Source organism: Schistocerca gregaria, chromosome 8 (assembly GCF_023897955.1).
Source record: "Schistocerca gregaria isolate iqSchGreg1 chromosome 8, iqSchGreg1.2, whole genome shotgun sequence".
Lineage (NCBI taxonomy): Eukaryota > Metazoa > Arthropoda > Insecta > Orthoptera > Acrididae > Schistocerca > Schistocerca gregaria.
This window is the reverse complement of record NC_064927.1, coordinates 96,344,060-96,359,549: the sequence shown is the minus strand read 5'-3', so window position 1 is coordinate 96,359,549 and position 15,490 is coordinate 96,344,060. Positions and strand designations below refer to the sequence as shown.

The 15,490-nt window shown below is 51.9% G+C and overlaps 8 non-coding genes across 8 annotated transcripts; all 8 read right to left on the bottom strand.

Annotated features, from left to right (window-relative positions):
• Positions 1 to 1,452: 1,452 nt before the first annotated feature.
• Trnag-ccc (transfer RNA glycine (anticodon CCC)) lies at positions 1,453 to 1,524 on the bottom strand. Its single transcript has one exon. It is a non-coding gene; the product is annotated as a tRNA-Gly (tRNA).
• A 1,688-nt stretch (positions 1,525 to 3,212) lies between these two features.
• Positions 3,213 to 3,284, bottom strand: Trnag-ccc (transfer RNA glycine (anticodon CCC)). The gene has a single exon. It is a non-coding gene; the product is annotated as a tRNA-Gly (tRNA).
• A 1,688-nt stretch (positions 3,285 to 4,972) lies between these two features.
• On the bottom strand, positions 4,973 to 5,044 carry Trnag-ccc (transfer RNA glycine (anticodon CCC)). Its single transcript has one exon. It is a non-coding gene; the product is annotated as a tRNA-Gly (tRNA).
• A 1,688-nt stretch (positions 5,045 to 6,732) lies between these two features.
• On the bottom strand, positions 6,733 to 6,804 carry Trnag-ccc (transfer RNA glycine (anticodon CCC)). Its single transcript has one exon. It is a non-coding gene; the product is annotated as a tRNA-Gly (tRNA).
• A 1,688-nt stretch (positions 6,805 to 8,492) lies between these two features.
• Trnag-ccc (transfer RNA glycine (anticodon CCC)) lies at positions 8,493 to 8,564 on the bottom strand. Its single transcript has one exon. It is a non-coding gene; the product is annotated as a tRNA-Gly (tRNA).
• A 1,688-nt stretch (positions 8,565 to 10,252) lies between these two features.
• Positions 10,253 to 10,324, bottom strand: Trnag-ccc (transfer RNA glycine (anticodon CCC)). The gene has a single exon. It is a non-coding gene; the product is annotated as a tRNA-Gly (tRNA).
• Positions 10,325 to 12,012: 1,688 nt separating this feature from the next.
• On the bottom strand, positions 12,013 to 12,084 carry Trnag-ccc (transfer RNA glycine (anticodon CCC)). Its single transcript has one exon. It is a non-coding gene; the product is annotated as a tRNA-Gly (tRNA).
• A 1,688-nt stretch (positions 12,085 to 13,772) lies between these two features.
• Positions 13,773 to 13,844, bottom strand: Trnag-ccc (transfer RNA glycine (anticodon CCC)). Its single transcript has one exon. It is a non-coding gene; the product is annotated as a tRNA-Gly (tRNA).
• Positions 13,845 to 15,490: the final 1,646 nt, after the last annotated feature.

Below are 15,490 nucleotides of genomic sequence, written 5' to 3'. Positions count from 1 at the left end.
CAGCGCGTGACGTCTTCTCAAGGGCGTACGTTCGACCCTCACCCCAGCCATCTCATTTACTCTCCACGACGGTGAAACGCACAGCATAGCTTTTGCGAGGTAAAGCCGTGTTTACAGTTTATTACCACCCAGGCTCCTTTGCGTCAACGTGAGAGTGTTTGTTTGCAGTTATTACTAATTATAGTTTTGCTACTTACACTTGAGACTGAAAGCGATGTTTGTGTAGTATGACTTGGGCGCTTTGGGAGTGAGTAAGCGGGATCGTGGTGGCGGACAGAGTTCAGCGTTGTCGCCAGATTCGGCCGTAAAGTTCGTGGAGGAGAAATATTTCTGGACCCATTCACACGTAGCTGATACTTGAGGTATGTCCCGTATGGTCTAGTGGCTAGGATACCTGGCTTTCACACAGGAGGCCAGGGTTCGATTACTGGTAGCGGAACGTCAATTTTCCAGGCTGAGATGAGAAATCTTCTCAGGGCCGTTTTTCGTCTTCGTGGTGTTGCTGCTCTGGGTTCCAAGTATAAGGTGAGAGAAAGTCAAGGAAAAGAGATACATGCTCACGTGATTGGCGGGGCCGTTTTTAAGGAAGAGGAGATGATTTTGCGGTTTTGGACTGCTGATGCGACAGTGTTGCGTGGCTCGTTAGCCCTTTGGGGTATAGCGTCGTGCTGGTAACGAGGAGGTCATGGGTTCGATCCCTCCACAGGCCATCCCACTTTCTCCGCCAATAGGAAATGCAGTCTCCCGCGAGACTCTGCCACGTAGATTCCAAATGATCTGCACATCGAGCTACAAGTCTGAACGTTTCGCTCAGGGGTAGCCAACGGCCGGCTCCCTTTCGATTAATGAAGTTAAGCAGAGGTGGGCGTGGTTAGTGATTACATGGGTGATAGGCGGGATCTCTGCGTGCTATTGGACCTTTCCCCTTTCACCCCCACTCTCCCCCTTTTGTGTTACAGTGTTGATGTGCTATGATGCCTCCCACAGCAATTTAAATTACGTTAACGAACATAGGATCCAAAATTTAAAGAGGTTCTTTGCAAAAAGAGCGAACGTAAAGTGCAGGAACGACTTTGGCAGTAACAGAACCGTACGAACCCACAGATAATTTCCCAAATATCGTAGATAACACTGTAGGGGAGCAGTGAGAATTCCGAAATTTGTAAATGAAAATTTAGCTTTTCGAATTGGAAAGGAAAGGTAGTCTTGATTAGCGTGTTTCTCGCAGCCGATTGTCGTACTGCTTCTGTCATATTGGCCCTGCCGCCGAGCGGCAGCGAGCGGCAGTCGAGCAAAGTCGGGCCAAGTCGACACACGATGAAGGGGCCGCCCACTTAGCTGCAACGAGGCGAGAGACGAGCAGATACTACTTGTGCAGCGACACTTGGCAATTTCGAGGATCGCATGGTGTTGAACACACACTATTGCGCTACGCAAAAACGACAGCCCTCTTGCGGTGGCCGGGAATCGAACCCGGATCAACTGCTTGGGAAGCAACCATGCTGACCGTTACACCACCACCGCCGCATTCCGCTGCACGCATCCTGTGTCGCGATGCGTTGCCGCCCCTGCTGCCACCAGAGGCCGAAGCGACCCTGCTGCAGGCGCCCTGCCCGCCGGCACATCCGAACGCGGGTCCACGCCGCTTCCAGGGCGATGCACTGTAACTAGACGCAGGACTGACTTCCGCTGAGAAGTCCACCCTGTCGTGTTCGGCATGGTGGGAAAAGAATTCCTGTGTGCTTCCCTGTCGCAGTGGGCAGCGCGTGACGTCTTCTCAAGGGCGTACGTTCGACCCCCACCCCAGCCATCTCATTTACTCTCCACGACGGTGAAACGCACAGCATAGCTTTTGCGAGGTAAAGCCGTGTTTACAGTTTATTACCACCCAGGCTCCTTTGCGTCAACGTGAGAGTGTTTGTTTCCAGTTATTACTAATTATAGTTTTGCTACTTACACTTGAGACTGAAAGCGATGTTTGTGTAGTATGACTTGGGCGCTTTGGGAGTGAGTAAGCGGGATCGTGGTGGCGGACAGAGTTCAGCGTTGTCGCCAGATTCGGCCGTAAAGTTCGTGGAGGAGAAATATTTCTGGACCCATTCACACGTAGCTGATACTTGAGGTATGTCCGGTATGGTCTAGTGGCTAGGATACCTGGCTTTCACACAGGAGGCCAGGGTTCGATTACTGGTAGCGGAACGTCAATTTTCCAGGCTGAGATGAGAAATCTTCTCAGGGCCGTTTTTCGTCTTCGTGGTGTTGCTGCTCTGGGTTCCAAGTATAAGGTGAGAGAAAGTCAAGGAAAAGAGATACATGCTCACGTGATTGGCGGGGCCGTTTTTAAGGAAGAGGAGATGATTTTGCGGTTTTGGACTGCTGATGCGACAGTGTTGCGTGGCTCGTTAGCCCTTTGGGGTATAGCGTCGTGCTGGTAACGAGGAGGTCATGGGTTCGATCCCTCCACAGGCCATCCCACTTTCTCCGCCAATAGGAAATGCAGTCTCCCGCGAGACTCTGCCACGTAGATTCCAAATGATCTGCACATCGAGCTACAAGTCTGAACGTTTCGCTCAGGGGTAGCCAACGGCCGGCTCCCTTTCGATTAATGAAGTTAAGCAGAGGTGGGCGTGGTTAGTGATTACATGGGTGATAGGCGGGATCTCTGCGTGCTATTGGACCTTTCCCCTTTCACCCCCACTCTCCCCCTTTTGTGTTACAGTGTTGATGTGCTATGATGCCTCCCACAGCAATTTAAATTACGTTAACGAACATAGGATCCAAAATTTAAAGAGGTTCTTTGCAAAAAGAGCGAACGTAAAGTGCAGGAACGACTTTGGCAGTAACAGAACCGTACGAACCCACAGATAATTTCCCAAATATCGTAGATAACACTGTAGGGGAGCAGTGAGAATTCCGAAATTTGTAAATGAAAATTTAGCTTTTCGAATTGGAAAGGAAAGGTAGTCTTGATTAGCGTGTTTCTCGCAGCCGATTGTCGTACTGCTTCTGTCATATTGGCCCTGCCGCCGAGCGGCAGCGAGCGGCAGTCGAGCAAAGTCGGGCCAAGTCGACACACGATGAAGGGGCCGCCCACTTAGCTGCAACGAGGCGAGAGACGAGCAGATACTACTTGTGCAGCGACACTTGGCAATTTCGAGGATCGCATGGTGTTGAACACACACTATTGCGCTACGCAAAAACGACAGCCCTCTTGCGGTGGCCGGGAATCGAACCCGGATCAACTGCTTGGGAAGCAACCATGCTGACCGTTACACCACCACCGCCGCATTCCGCTGCACGCATCCTGTGTCGCGATGCGTTGCCGCCCCTGCTGCCACCAGAGGCCGAAGCGACCCTGCTGCAGGCGCCCTGCCCGCCCGCACATCCGAACGCGGGTCCACGCCGCTTCCAGGGCGATGCACTGTAACTAGACGCAGGACTGACTTCCGCTGAGAAGTCCACCCTGTCGTGTTCGGCATGGTGGGAAAAGAATTCCTGTGTGCTTCCCTGTCGCAGTGGGCAGCGCGTGACGTCTTCTCAAGGGCGTACGTTCGACCCTCACCCCAGCCATCTCATTTACTCTCCACGACGGTGAAACGCACAGCATAGCTTTTGCGAGGTAAAGCCGTGTTTACAGTTTATTACCACCCAGGCTCCTTTGCGTCAACGTGAGAGTGTTTGTTTCCAGTTATTACTAATTATAGTTTTGCTACTTACACTTGAGACTGAAAGCGATGTTTGTGTAGTATGACTTGGGCGCTTTGGGAGTGAGTAAGCGGGATCGTGGTGGCGGACAGAGTTCAGCGTTGTCGCCAGATTCGGCCGTAAAGTTCGTGGAGGAGAAATATTTCTGGACCCATTCACACGTAGCTGATACTTGAGGTATGTCCGGTATGGTCTAGTGGCTAGGATACCTGGCTTTCACACAGGAGGCCAGGGTTCGATTACTGGTAGCGGAACGTCAATTTTCCAGGCTGAGATGAGAAATCTTCTCAGGGCCGTTTTTCGTCTTCGTGGTGTTGCTGCTCTGGGTTCCAAGTATAAGGTGAGAGAAAGTCAAGGAAAAGAGATACATGCTCACGTGATTGGCGGGGCCGTTTTTAAGGAAGAGGAGATGATTTTGCGGTTTTGGACTGCTGATGCGACAGTGTTGCGTGGCTCGTTAGCCCTTTGGGGTATAGCGTCGTGCTGGTAACGAGGAGGTCATGGGTTCGATCCCTCCACAGGCCATCCCACTTTCTCCGCCAATAGGAAATGCAGTCTCCCGCGAGACTCTGCCACGTAGATTCCAAATGATCTGCACATCGAGCTACAAGTCTGAACGTTTCGCTCAGGGGTCGCCAACGGCCGGCTCCCTTTCGATTAATGAAGTTAAGCAGAGGTGGGCGTGGTTAGTGATTACATGGGTGATAGGCGGGATCTCTGCGTGCTATTGGACCTTTCCCCTTTCACCCCCACTCTCCCCCTTTTGTGTTACAGTGTTGATGTGCTATGATGCCTCCCACAGCAATTTAAATTACGTTAACGAACATAGGATCCAAAATTTAAAGAGGTTCTTTGCAAAAAGAGCGAACGTAAAGTGCAGGAACGACTTTGGCAGTAACAGAACCGTACGAACCCACAGATAATTTCCCAAATATCGTAGATAACACTGTAGGGGAGCAGTGAGAATTCCGAAATTTGTAAATGAAAATTTAGCTTTTCGAATTGGAAAGGAAAGGTAGTCTTGATTAGCGTGTTTCTCGCAGCCGATTGTCGTACTGCTTCTGTCATATTGGCCCTGCCGCCGAGCGGCAGCGAGCGGAGGTCGAGCAAAGTCGGGCCAAGTCGACACACGATGAAGGGGCCGCCCACTTAGCTGCAACGAGGCGAGAGACGAGCAGATACTACTTGTGCAGCGACACTTGGCAATTTCGAGGATCGCACGGTGTTGAACACACACTATTGTGCTACGCAAAAACGACAGCCCTCTTGCGGTGGCCGGGAATCGAACCCGGATCAACTGCTTGGGAAGCAACCATGCTGACCGTTACACCACCACCGCCGCATTCCGCTGCACGCATCCTGTGTCGCGATGCGTTGCCGCCCCTGCTGCCACCAGAGGCCGAAGCGACCCTGCTGCAGGCGCCCTGCCCGCCCGCACATCCGAACGCGGGTCCACGCCGCTTCCAGGGCGATGCACTGTAACTAGACGCAGGACTGACTTCCGCTGAGAAGTCCACCCTGTCGTGTTCGGCATGGTGGGAAAAGAATTCCTGTGTGCTTCCCTGTCGCAGTGGGCAGCGCGTGACGTCTTCTCAAGGGCGTACGTTCGACCCTCACCCCAGCCATCTCATTTTCTCTCCACGACGGTGAAACGCACAGCATAGCTTTTGCGAGGTAAAGCCGTGTTTACAGTTTATTACCACCCAGGCTCCTTTGCGTCAACGTGAGAGTGTTTGTTTCCAGTTATTACTAATTATAGTTTTGCTACTTACACTTGAGACTGAAAGCGATGTTTGTGTAGTATGACTTGGGCGCTTTGGGAGTGAGTAAGCGGGATCGTGGTGGCGGACAGAGTTCAGCGTTGTCGCCAGATTCGGCCGTAAAGTTCGTGGAGGAGAAATATTTCTGGACCCATTCACACGTAGCTGATACTTGAGGTATGTCCGGTATGGTCTAGTGGCTAGGATACCTGGCTTTCACACAGGAGGCCAGGGTTCGATTACTGGTAGCGGAACGTCAATTTTCCAGGCTGAGATGAGAAATCTTCTCAGGGCCGTTTTTCGTCTTCGTGGTGTTGCTGCTCTGGGTTCCAAGTATAAGGTGAGAGAAAGTCAAGGAAAAGAGATACATGCTCACGTGATTGGCGGGGCCGTTTTTAAGGAAGAGGAGATGATTTTGCGGTTTTGGACTGCTGATGCGACAGTGTTGCGTGGCTCGTTAGCCCTTTGGGGTATAGCGTCGTGCTGGTAACGAGAAGGTCATGGGTTCGATCCCTCCACAGGCCATCCCACTTTCTCCGCCAATAGGAAATGCAGTCTCCCGCGAGACTCTGCCACGTAGATTCCAAATGATCTGCACATCGAGCTACAAGTCTGAACGTTTCGCTCAGGGGTAGCCAACGGCCGGCTCCCTTTCGATTAATGAAGTTAAGCAGAGGTGGGCGTGGTTAGTGATTACATGGGTGATAGGCGGGATCTCTGCGTGCTATTGGACCTTTCCCCTTTCACCCCCACTCTCCCCCTTTTGTGTTACAGTGTTGATGTGCTATGATGCCTCCCACAGCAATTTAAATTACGTTAACGAACATAGGATCCAAAATTTAAAGAGGTTCTTTGCAAAAAGAGCGAACGTAAAGTGCAGGAACGACTTTGGCAGTAACAGAACCGTACGAACCCACAGATAATTTCCCAAATATCGTAGATAACACTGTAGGGGAGCAGTGAGAATTCCGAAATTTGTAAATGAAAATTTAGCTTTTCGAATTGGAAAGGAAAGGTAGTCTTGATTAGCGTGTTTCTCGCAGCCGATTGTCGTACTGCTTCTGTCATATTGGCCCTGCCGCCGAGCGGCAGCGAGCGGAGGTCGAGCAAAGTCGGGCCAAGTCGACACACGATGAAGGGGCCGCCCACTTAGCTGCAACGAGGCGAGAGACGAGCAGATACTACTTGTGCAGCGACACTTGGCAATTTCGAGGATCGCACGGTGTTGAACACACACTATTGTGCTACGCAAAAACGACAGCCCTCTTGCGGTGGCCGGGAATCGAACCCGGATCAACTGCTTGGGAAGCAACCATGCTGACCGTTACACCACCACCGCCGCATTCCGCTGCACGCATCCTGTGTCGCGATGCGTTGCCGCCCCTGCTGCCACCAGAGGCCGAAGCGACCCTGCTGCAGGCGCCCTGCCCGCCCGCACATCCGAACGCGGGTCCACGCCGCTTCCAGGGCGATGCACTGTAACTAGACGCAGGACTGACTTCCGCTGAGAAGTCCACCCTGTCGTGTTCGGCATGGTGGGAAAAGAATTCCTGTGTGCTTCCCTGTCGCAGTGGGCAGCGCGTGACGTCTTCTCAAGGGCGTACGTTCGACCCTCACCCCAGCCATCTCATTTTCTCTCCACGACGGTGAAACGCACAGCATAGCTTTTGCGAGGTAAAGCCGTGTTTACAGTTTATTACCACCCAGGCTCCTTTGCGTCAACGTGAGAGTGTTTGTTTCCAGTTATTACTAATTATAGTTTTGCTACTTACACTTGAGACTGAAAGCGATGTTTGTGTAGTATGACTTGGGCGCTTTGGGAGTGAGTAAGCGGGATCGTGGTGGCGGACAGAGTTCAGCGTTGTCGCCAGATTCGGCCGTAAAGTTCGTGGAGGAGAAATATTTCTGGACCCATTCACACGTAGCTGATACTTGAGGTATGTCCGGTATGGTCTAGTGGCTAGGATACCTGGCTTTCACACAGGAGGCCAGGGTTCGATTACTGGTAGCGGAACGTCAATTTTCCAGGCTGAGATGAGAAATCTTCTCAGGGCCGTTTTTCGTCTTCGTGGTGTTGCTGCTCTGGGTTCCAAGTATAAGGTGAGAGAAAGTCAAGGAAAAGAGATACATGCTCACGTGATTGGCGGGGCCGTTTTTAAGGAAGAGGAGATGATTTTGCGGTTTTGGACTGCTGATGCGACAGTGTTGCGTGGCTCGTTAGCCCTTTGGGGTATAGCGTCGTGCTGGTAACGAGAAGGTCATGGGTTCGATCCCTCCACAGGCCATCCCACTTTCTCCGCCAATAGGAAATGCAGTCTCCCGCGAGACTCTGCCACGTAGATTCCAAATGATCTGCACATCGAGCTACAAGTCTGAACGTTTCGCTCAGGGGTAGCCAACGGCCGGCTCCCTTTCGATTAATGAAGTTAAGCAGAGGTGGGCGTGGTTAGTGATTACATGGGTGATAGGCGGGATCTCTGCGTGCTATTGGACCTTTCCCCTTTCACCCCCACTCTCCCCCTTTTGTGTTACAGTGTTGATGTGCTATGATGCCTCCCACAGCAATTTAAATTACGTTAACGAACATAGGATCCAAAATTTAAAGAGGTTCTTTGCAAAAAGAGCGAACGTAAAGTGCAGGAACGACTTTGGCAGTAACAGAACCGTACGAACCCACAGATAATTTCCCAAATATCGTAGATAACACTGTAGGGGAGCAGTGAGAATTCCGAAATTTGTAAATGAAAATTTAGCTTTTCGAATTGGAAAGGAAAGGTAGTCTTGATTAGCGTGTTTCTCGCAGCCGATTGTCGTACTGCTTCTGTCATATTGGCCCTGCCGCCGAGCGGCAGCGAGCGGAGGTCGAGCAAAGTCGGGCCAAGTCGACACACGATGAAGGGGCCGCCCACTTAGCTGCAACGAGGCGAGAGACGAGCAGATACTACTTGTGCAGCGACACTTGGCAATTTCGAGGATCGCATGGTGTTGAACACACACTATTGCGCTACGCAAAAACGACAGCCCTCTTGCGGTGGCCGGGAATCGAACCCGGATCAACTGCTTGGGAAGCAACCATGCTGACCGTTACACCACCACCGCCGCATTCCGCTGCACGCATCCTGTGTCGCGATGCGTTGCCGCCCCTGCTGCCACCAGAGGCCGAAGCGACCCTGCTGCAGGCGCCCTGCCCGCCGGCACATCCGAACGCGGGTCCACGCCGCTTCCAGGGCGATGCACTGTAACTAGACGCAGGACTGACTTCCGCTGAGAAGTCCACCCTGTCGTGTTCGGCATGGTGGGAAAAGAATTCCTGTGTGCTTCCCTGTCGCAGTGGGCAGCGCGTGACGTCTTCTCAAGGGCGTACGTTCGACCCCCACCCCAGCCATCTCATTTACTCTCCACGACGGTGAAACGCACAGCATAGCTTTTGCGAGGTAAAGCCGTGTTTACAGTTTATTACCACCCAGGCTCCTTTGCGTCAACGTGAGAGTGTTTGTTTCCAGTTATTACTAATTATAGTTTTGCTACTTACACTTGAGACTGAAAGCGATGTTTGTGTAGTATGACTTGGGCGCTTTGGGAGTGAGTAAGCGGGATCGTGGTGGCGGACAGAGTTCAGCGTTGTCGCCAGATTCGGCCGTAAAGTTCGTGGAGGAGAAATATTTCTGGACCCATTCACACGTAGCTGATACTTGAGGTATGTCCGGTATGGTCTAGTGGCTAGGATACCTGGCTTTCACACAGGAGGCCAGGGTTCGATTACTGGTAGCGGAACGTCAATTTTCCAGGCTGAGATGAGAAATCTTCTCAGGGCCGTTTTTCGTCTTCGTGGTGTTGCTGCTCTGGGTTCCAAGTATAAGGTGAGAGAAAGTCAAGGAAAAGAGATACATGCTCACGTGATTGGCGGGGCCGTTTTTAAGGAAGAGGAGATGATTTTGCGGTTTTGGACTGCTGATGCGACAGTGTTGCGTGGCTCGTTAGCCCTTTGGGGTATAGCGTCGTGCTGGTAACGAGGAGGTCATGGGTTCGATCCCTCCACAGGCCATCCCACTTTCTCCGCCAATAGGAAATGCAGTCTCCCGCGAGACTCTGCCACGTAGATTCCAAATGATCTGCACATCGAGCTACAAGTCTGAACGTTTCGCTCAGGGGTAGCCAACGGCCGGCTCCCTTTCGATTAATGAAGTTAAGCAGAGGTGGGCGTGGTTAGTGATTACATGGGTGATAGGCGGGATCTCTGCGTGCTATTGGACCTTTCCCCTTTCACCCCCACTCTCCCCCTTTTGTGTTACAGTGTTGATGTGCTATGATGCCTCCCACAGCAATTTAAATTACGTTAACGAACATAGGATCCAAAATTTAAAGAGGTTCTTTGCAAAAAGAGCGAACGTAAAGTGCAGGAACGACTTTGGCAGTAACAGAACCGTACGAACCCACAGATAATTTCCCAAATATCGTAGATAACACTGTAGGGGAGCAGTGAGAATTCCGAAATTTGTAAATGAAAATTTAGCTTTTCGAATTGGAAAGGAAAGGTAGTCTTGATTAGCGTGTTTCTCGCAGCCGATTGTCGTACTGCTTCTGTCATATTGGCCCTGCCGCCGAGCGGCAGCGAGCGGCAGTCGAGCAAAGTCGGGCCAAGTCGACACACGATGAAGGGGCCGCCCACTTAGCTGCAACGAGGCGAGAGACGAGCAGATACTACTTGTGCAGCGACACTTGGCAATTTCGAGGATCGCATGGTGTTGAACACACACTATTGCGCTACGCAAAAACGACAGCCCTCTTGCGGTGGCCGGGAATCGAACCCGGATCAACTGCTTGGGAAGCAACCATGCTGACCGTTACACCACCACCGCCGCATTCCGCTGCACGCATCCTGTGTCGCGATGCGTTGCCGCCCCTGCTGCCACCAGAGGCCGAAGCGACCCTGCTGCAGGCGCCCTGCCCGCCGGCACATCCGAACGCGGGTCCACGCCGCTTCCAGGGCGATGCACTGTAACTAGACGCAGGACTGACTTCCGCTGAGAAGTCCACCCTGTCGTGTTCGGCATGGTGGGAAAAGAATTCCTGTGTGCTTCCCTGTCGCAGTGGGCAGCGCGTGACGTCTTCTCAAGGGCGTACGTTCGACCCCCACCCCAGCCATCTCATTTACTCTCCACGACGGTGAAACGCACAGCATAGCTTTTGCGAGGTAAAGCCGTGTTTACAGTTTATTACCACCCAGGCTCCTTTGCGTCAACGTGAGAGTGTTTGTTTGCAGTTATTACTAATTATAGTTTTGCTACTTTTACTTGAGACTGAAAGCGATGTTTGTGTAGTATGACTTGGGCGCTTTGGGAGTGAGTAAGCGGGATCGTGGTGGCGGACAGAGTTCAGCGTTGTCGCCAGATTCGGCCGTAAAGTTCGTGGAGGAGAAATATTTCTGGACCCATTCACACGTAGCTGATACTTGAGGTATGTCCGGTATGGTCTAGTGGCTAGGATACCTGGCTTTCACACAGGAGGCCAGGGTTCGATTACTGGTAGCGGAACGTCAATTTTCCAGGCTGAGATGAGAAATCTTCTCAGGGCCGTTTTTCGTCTTCGTGGTGTTGCTGCTCTGGGTTCCAAGTATAAGGTGAGAGAAAGTCAAGGAAAAGAGATACATGCTCACGTGATTGGCGGGGCCGTTTTTAAGGAAGAGGAGATGATTTTGCGGTTTTGGACTGCTGATGCGACAGTGTTGCGTGGCTCGTTAGCCCTTTGGGGTATAGCGTCGTGCTGGTAACGAGGAGGTCATGGGTTCGATCCCTCCACAGGCCATCCCACTTTCTCCGCCAATAGGAAATGCAGTCTCCCGCGAGACTCTGCCACGTAGATTCCAAATGATCTGCACATCGAGCTACAAGTCTGAACGTTTCGCTCAGGGGTAGCCAACGGCCGGCTCCCTTTCGATTAATGAAGTTAAGCAGAGGTGGGCGTGGTTAGTGATTACATGGGTGATAGGCGGGATCTCTGCGTGCTATTGGACCTTTCCCCTTTCACCCCCACTCTCCCCCTTTTGTGTTACAGTGTTGATGTGCTATGATGCCTCCCACAGCAATTTAAATTACGTTAACGAACATAGGATCCAAAATTTAAAGAGGTTCTTTGCAAAAAGAGCGAACGTAAAGTGCAGGAACGACTTTGGCAGTAACAGAACCGTACGAACCCACAGATAATTTCCCAAATATCGTAGATAACACTGTAGGGGAGCAGTGAGAATTCCGAAATTTGTAAATGAAAATTTAGCTTTTCGAATTGGAAAGGAAAGGTAGTCTTGATTAGCGTGTTTCTCGCAGCCGATTGTCGTACTGCTTCTGTCATATTGGCCCTGCCGCCGAGCGGCAGCGAGCGGCAGTCGAGCAAAGTCGGGCCAAGTCGACACACGATGAAGGGGCCGCCCACTTAGCTGCAACGAGGCGAGAGACGAGCAGATACTACTTGTGCAGCGACACTTGGCAATTTCGAGGATCGCATGGTGTTGAACACACACTATTGCGCTACGCAAAAACGACAGCCCTCTTGCGGTGGCCGGGAATCGAACCCGGATCAACTGCTTGGGAAGCAACCATGCTGACCGTTACACCACCACCGCCGCATTCCGCTGCACGCATCCTGTGTCGCGATGCGTTGCCGCCCCTGCTGCCACCAGAGGCCGAAGCGACCCTGCTGCAGGCGCCCTGCCCGCCCGCACATCCGAACGCGGGTCCACGCCGCTTCCAGGGCGATGCACTGTAACTAGACGCAGGACTGACTTCCGCTGAGAAGTCCACCCTGTCGTGTTCGGCATGGTGGGAAAAGAATTCCTGTGTGCTTCCCTGTCGCAGTGGGCAGCGCGTGACGTCTTCTCAAGGGCGTACGTTCGACCCTCACCCCAGCCATCTCATTTACTCTCCACGACGGTGAAACGCACAGCATAGCTTTTGCGAGGTAAAGCCGTGTTTACAGTTTATTACCACCCAGGCTCCTTTGCGTCAACGTGAGAGTGTTTGTTTCCAGTTATTACTAATTATAGTTTTGCTACTTACACTTGAGACTGAAAGCGATGTTTGTGTAGTATGACTTGGGCGCTTTGGGAGTGAGTAAGCGGGATCGTGGTGGCGGACAGAGTTCAGCGTTGTCGCCAGATTCGGCCGTAAAGTTCGTGGAGGAGAAATATTTCTGGACCCATTCACACGTAGCTGATACTTGAGGTATGTCCGGTATGGTCTAGTGGCTAGGATACCTGGCTTTCACACAGGAGGCCAGGGTTCGATTACTGGTAGCGGAACGTCAATTTTCCAGGCTGAGATGAGAAATCTTCTCAGGGCCGTTTTTCGTCTTCGTGGTGTTGCTGCTCTGGGTTCCAAGTATAAGGTGAGAGAAAGTCAAGGAAAAGAGATACATGCTCACGTGATTGGCGGGGCCGTTTTTAAGGAAGAGGAGATGATTTTGCGGTTTTGGACTGCTGATGCGACAGTGTTGCGTGGCTCGTTAGCCCTTTGGGGTATAGCGTCGTGCTGGTAACGAGGAGGTCATGGGTTCGATCCCTCCACAGGCCATCCCACTTTCTCCGCCAATAGGAAATGCAGTCTCCCGCGAGACTCTGCCACGTAGATTCCAAATGATCTGCACATCGAGCTACAAGTCTGAACGTTTCGCTCAGGGGTAGCCAACGGCCGGCTCCCTTTCGATTAATGAAGTTAAGCAGAGGTGGGCGTGGTTAGTGATTACATGGGTGATAGGCGGGATCTCTGCGTGCTATTGGACCTTTCCCCTTTCACCCCCACTCTCCCCCTTTTGTGTTACAGTGTTGATGTGCTATGATGCCTCCCACAGCAATTTAAATTACGTTAACGAACATAGGATCCAAAATTTAAAGAGGTTCTTTGCAAAAAGAGCGAACGTAAAGTGCAGGAACGACTTTGGCAGTAACAGAACCGTACGAACCCACAGATAATTTCCCAAATATCGTAGATAACACTGTAGGGGAGCAGTGAGAATTCCGAAATTTGTAAATGAAAATTTAGCTTTTCGAATTGGAAAGGAAAGGTAGTCTTGATTAGCGTGTTTCTCGCAGCCGATTGTCGTACTGCTTCTGTCATATTGGCCCTGCCGCCGAGCGGCAGCGAGCGGAGGTCGAGCAAAGTCGGGCCAAGTCGACACACGATGAAGGGGCCGCCCACTTAGCTGCAACGAGGCGAGAGACGAGCAGATACTACTTGTGCAGCGACACTTGGCAATTTCGAGGATCGCATGGTGTTGAACACACACTATTGCGCTACGCAAAAACGACAGCCCTCTTGCGGTGGCCGGGAATCGAACCCGGATCAACTGCTTGGGAAGCAACCATGCTGACCGTTACACCACCACCGCCGCATTCCGCTGCACGCATCCTGTGTCGCGATGCGTTGCCGCCCCTGCTGCCACCAGAGGCCGAAGCGACCCTGCTGCAGGCGCCCTGCCCGCCCGCACATCCGAACGCGGGTCCACGCCGCTTCCAGGGCGATGCACTGTAACTAGACGCAGGACTGACTTCCGCTGAGAAGTCCACCCTGTCGTGTTCGGCATGGTGGGAAAAGAATTCCTGTGTGCTTCCCTGTCGCAGTGGGCAGCGCGTGACGTCTTCTCAAGGGCGTACGTTCGACCCTCACCCCAGCCATCTCATTTACTCTCCACGACGGTGAAACGCACAGCATAGCTTTTGCGAGGTAAAGCCGTGTTTACAGTTTATTACCACCCAGGCTCCTTTGCGTCAACGTGAGAGTGTTTGTTTCCAATTATTACTAATTATAGTTTTGCTACTTACACTTGAGACTGAAAGCGATGTTTGTGTAGTATGACTTGGGCGCTTTGGGAGTGAGTAAGCGGGATCGTGGTGGCGGACAGAGTTCAGCGTTGTCGCCAGATTCGGCCGTAAAGTTCGTGGAGGAGAAATATTTCTGGACCCATTCACACGTAGCTGATACTTGAGGTATGTCCGGTATGGTCTAGTGGCTAGGATACCTGGCTTTCACACAGGAGGCCAGGGTTCGATTACTGGTAGCGGAACGTCAATTTTCCAGGCTGAGATGAGAAATCTTCTCAGGGCCGTTTTTCGTCTTCGTGGTGTTGCTGCTCTGGGTTCCAAGTATAAGGTGAGAGAAAGTCAAGGAAAAGAGATACATGCTCACGTGATTGGCGGGGCCGTTTTTAAGGAAGAGGAGATGATTTTGCGGTTTTGGACTGCTGATGCGACAGTGTTGCGTGGCTCGTTAGCCCTTTGGGGTATAGCGTCGTGCTGGTAACGAGGAGGTCATGGGTTCGATCCCTCCACAGGCCATCCCACTTTCTCCGCCAATAGGAAATGCAGTCTCCCGCGAGACTCTGCCACGTAGATTCCAAATGATCTGCACATCGAGCTACAAGTCTGAACGTTTCGCTCAGGGGTAGCCAACGGCCGGCTCCCTTTCGATTAATGAAGTTAAGCAGAGGTGGGCGTGGTTAGTGATTACATGGGTGATAGGCGGGATCTCTGCGTGCTATTGGACCTTTCCCCTTTCACCCCCACTCTCCCCCTTTTGTGTTACAGTGTTGATGTGCTATGATGCCTCCCACAGCAATTTAAATTACGTTAACGAACATAGGATCCAAAATTTAAAGAGGTTCTTTGCAAAAAGAGCGAACGTAAAGTGCAGGAACGACTTTGGCAGTAACAGAACCGTACGAACCCACAGATAATTTCCCAAATATCGTAGATAACACTGTAGGGGAGCAGTGAGAATTCCGAAATTTGTAAATGAAAATTTAGCTTTTCGAATTGGAAAGGAAAGGTAGTCTTGATTAGCGTGTTTCTCGCAGCCGATTGTCGTACTGCTTCTGTCATATTGGCCCTGCCGCCGAGCGGCAGCGAGCGGCAGTCGAGCAAAGTCGGGCCAAGTCGACACACGATGAAGGGGCCGCCCACTTAGCTGCAACGAGGCGAGAGACGAGCAGATACTACTTGTGCAGCGACACTTGGCAATTTCGAGGATCGCATGGTG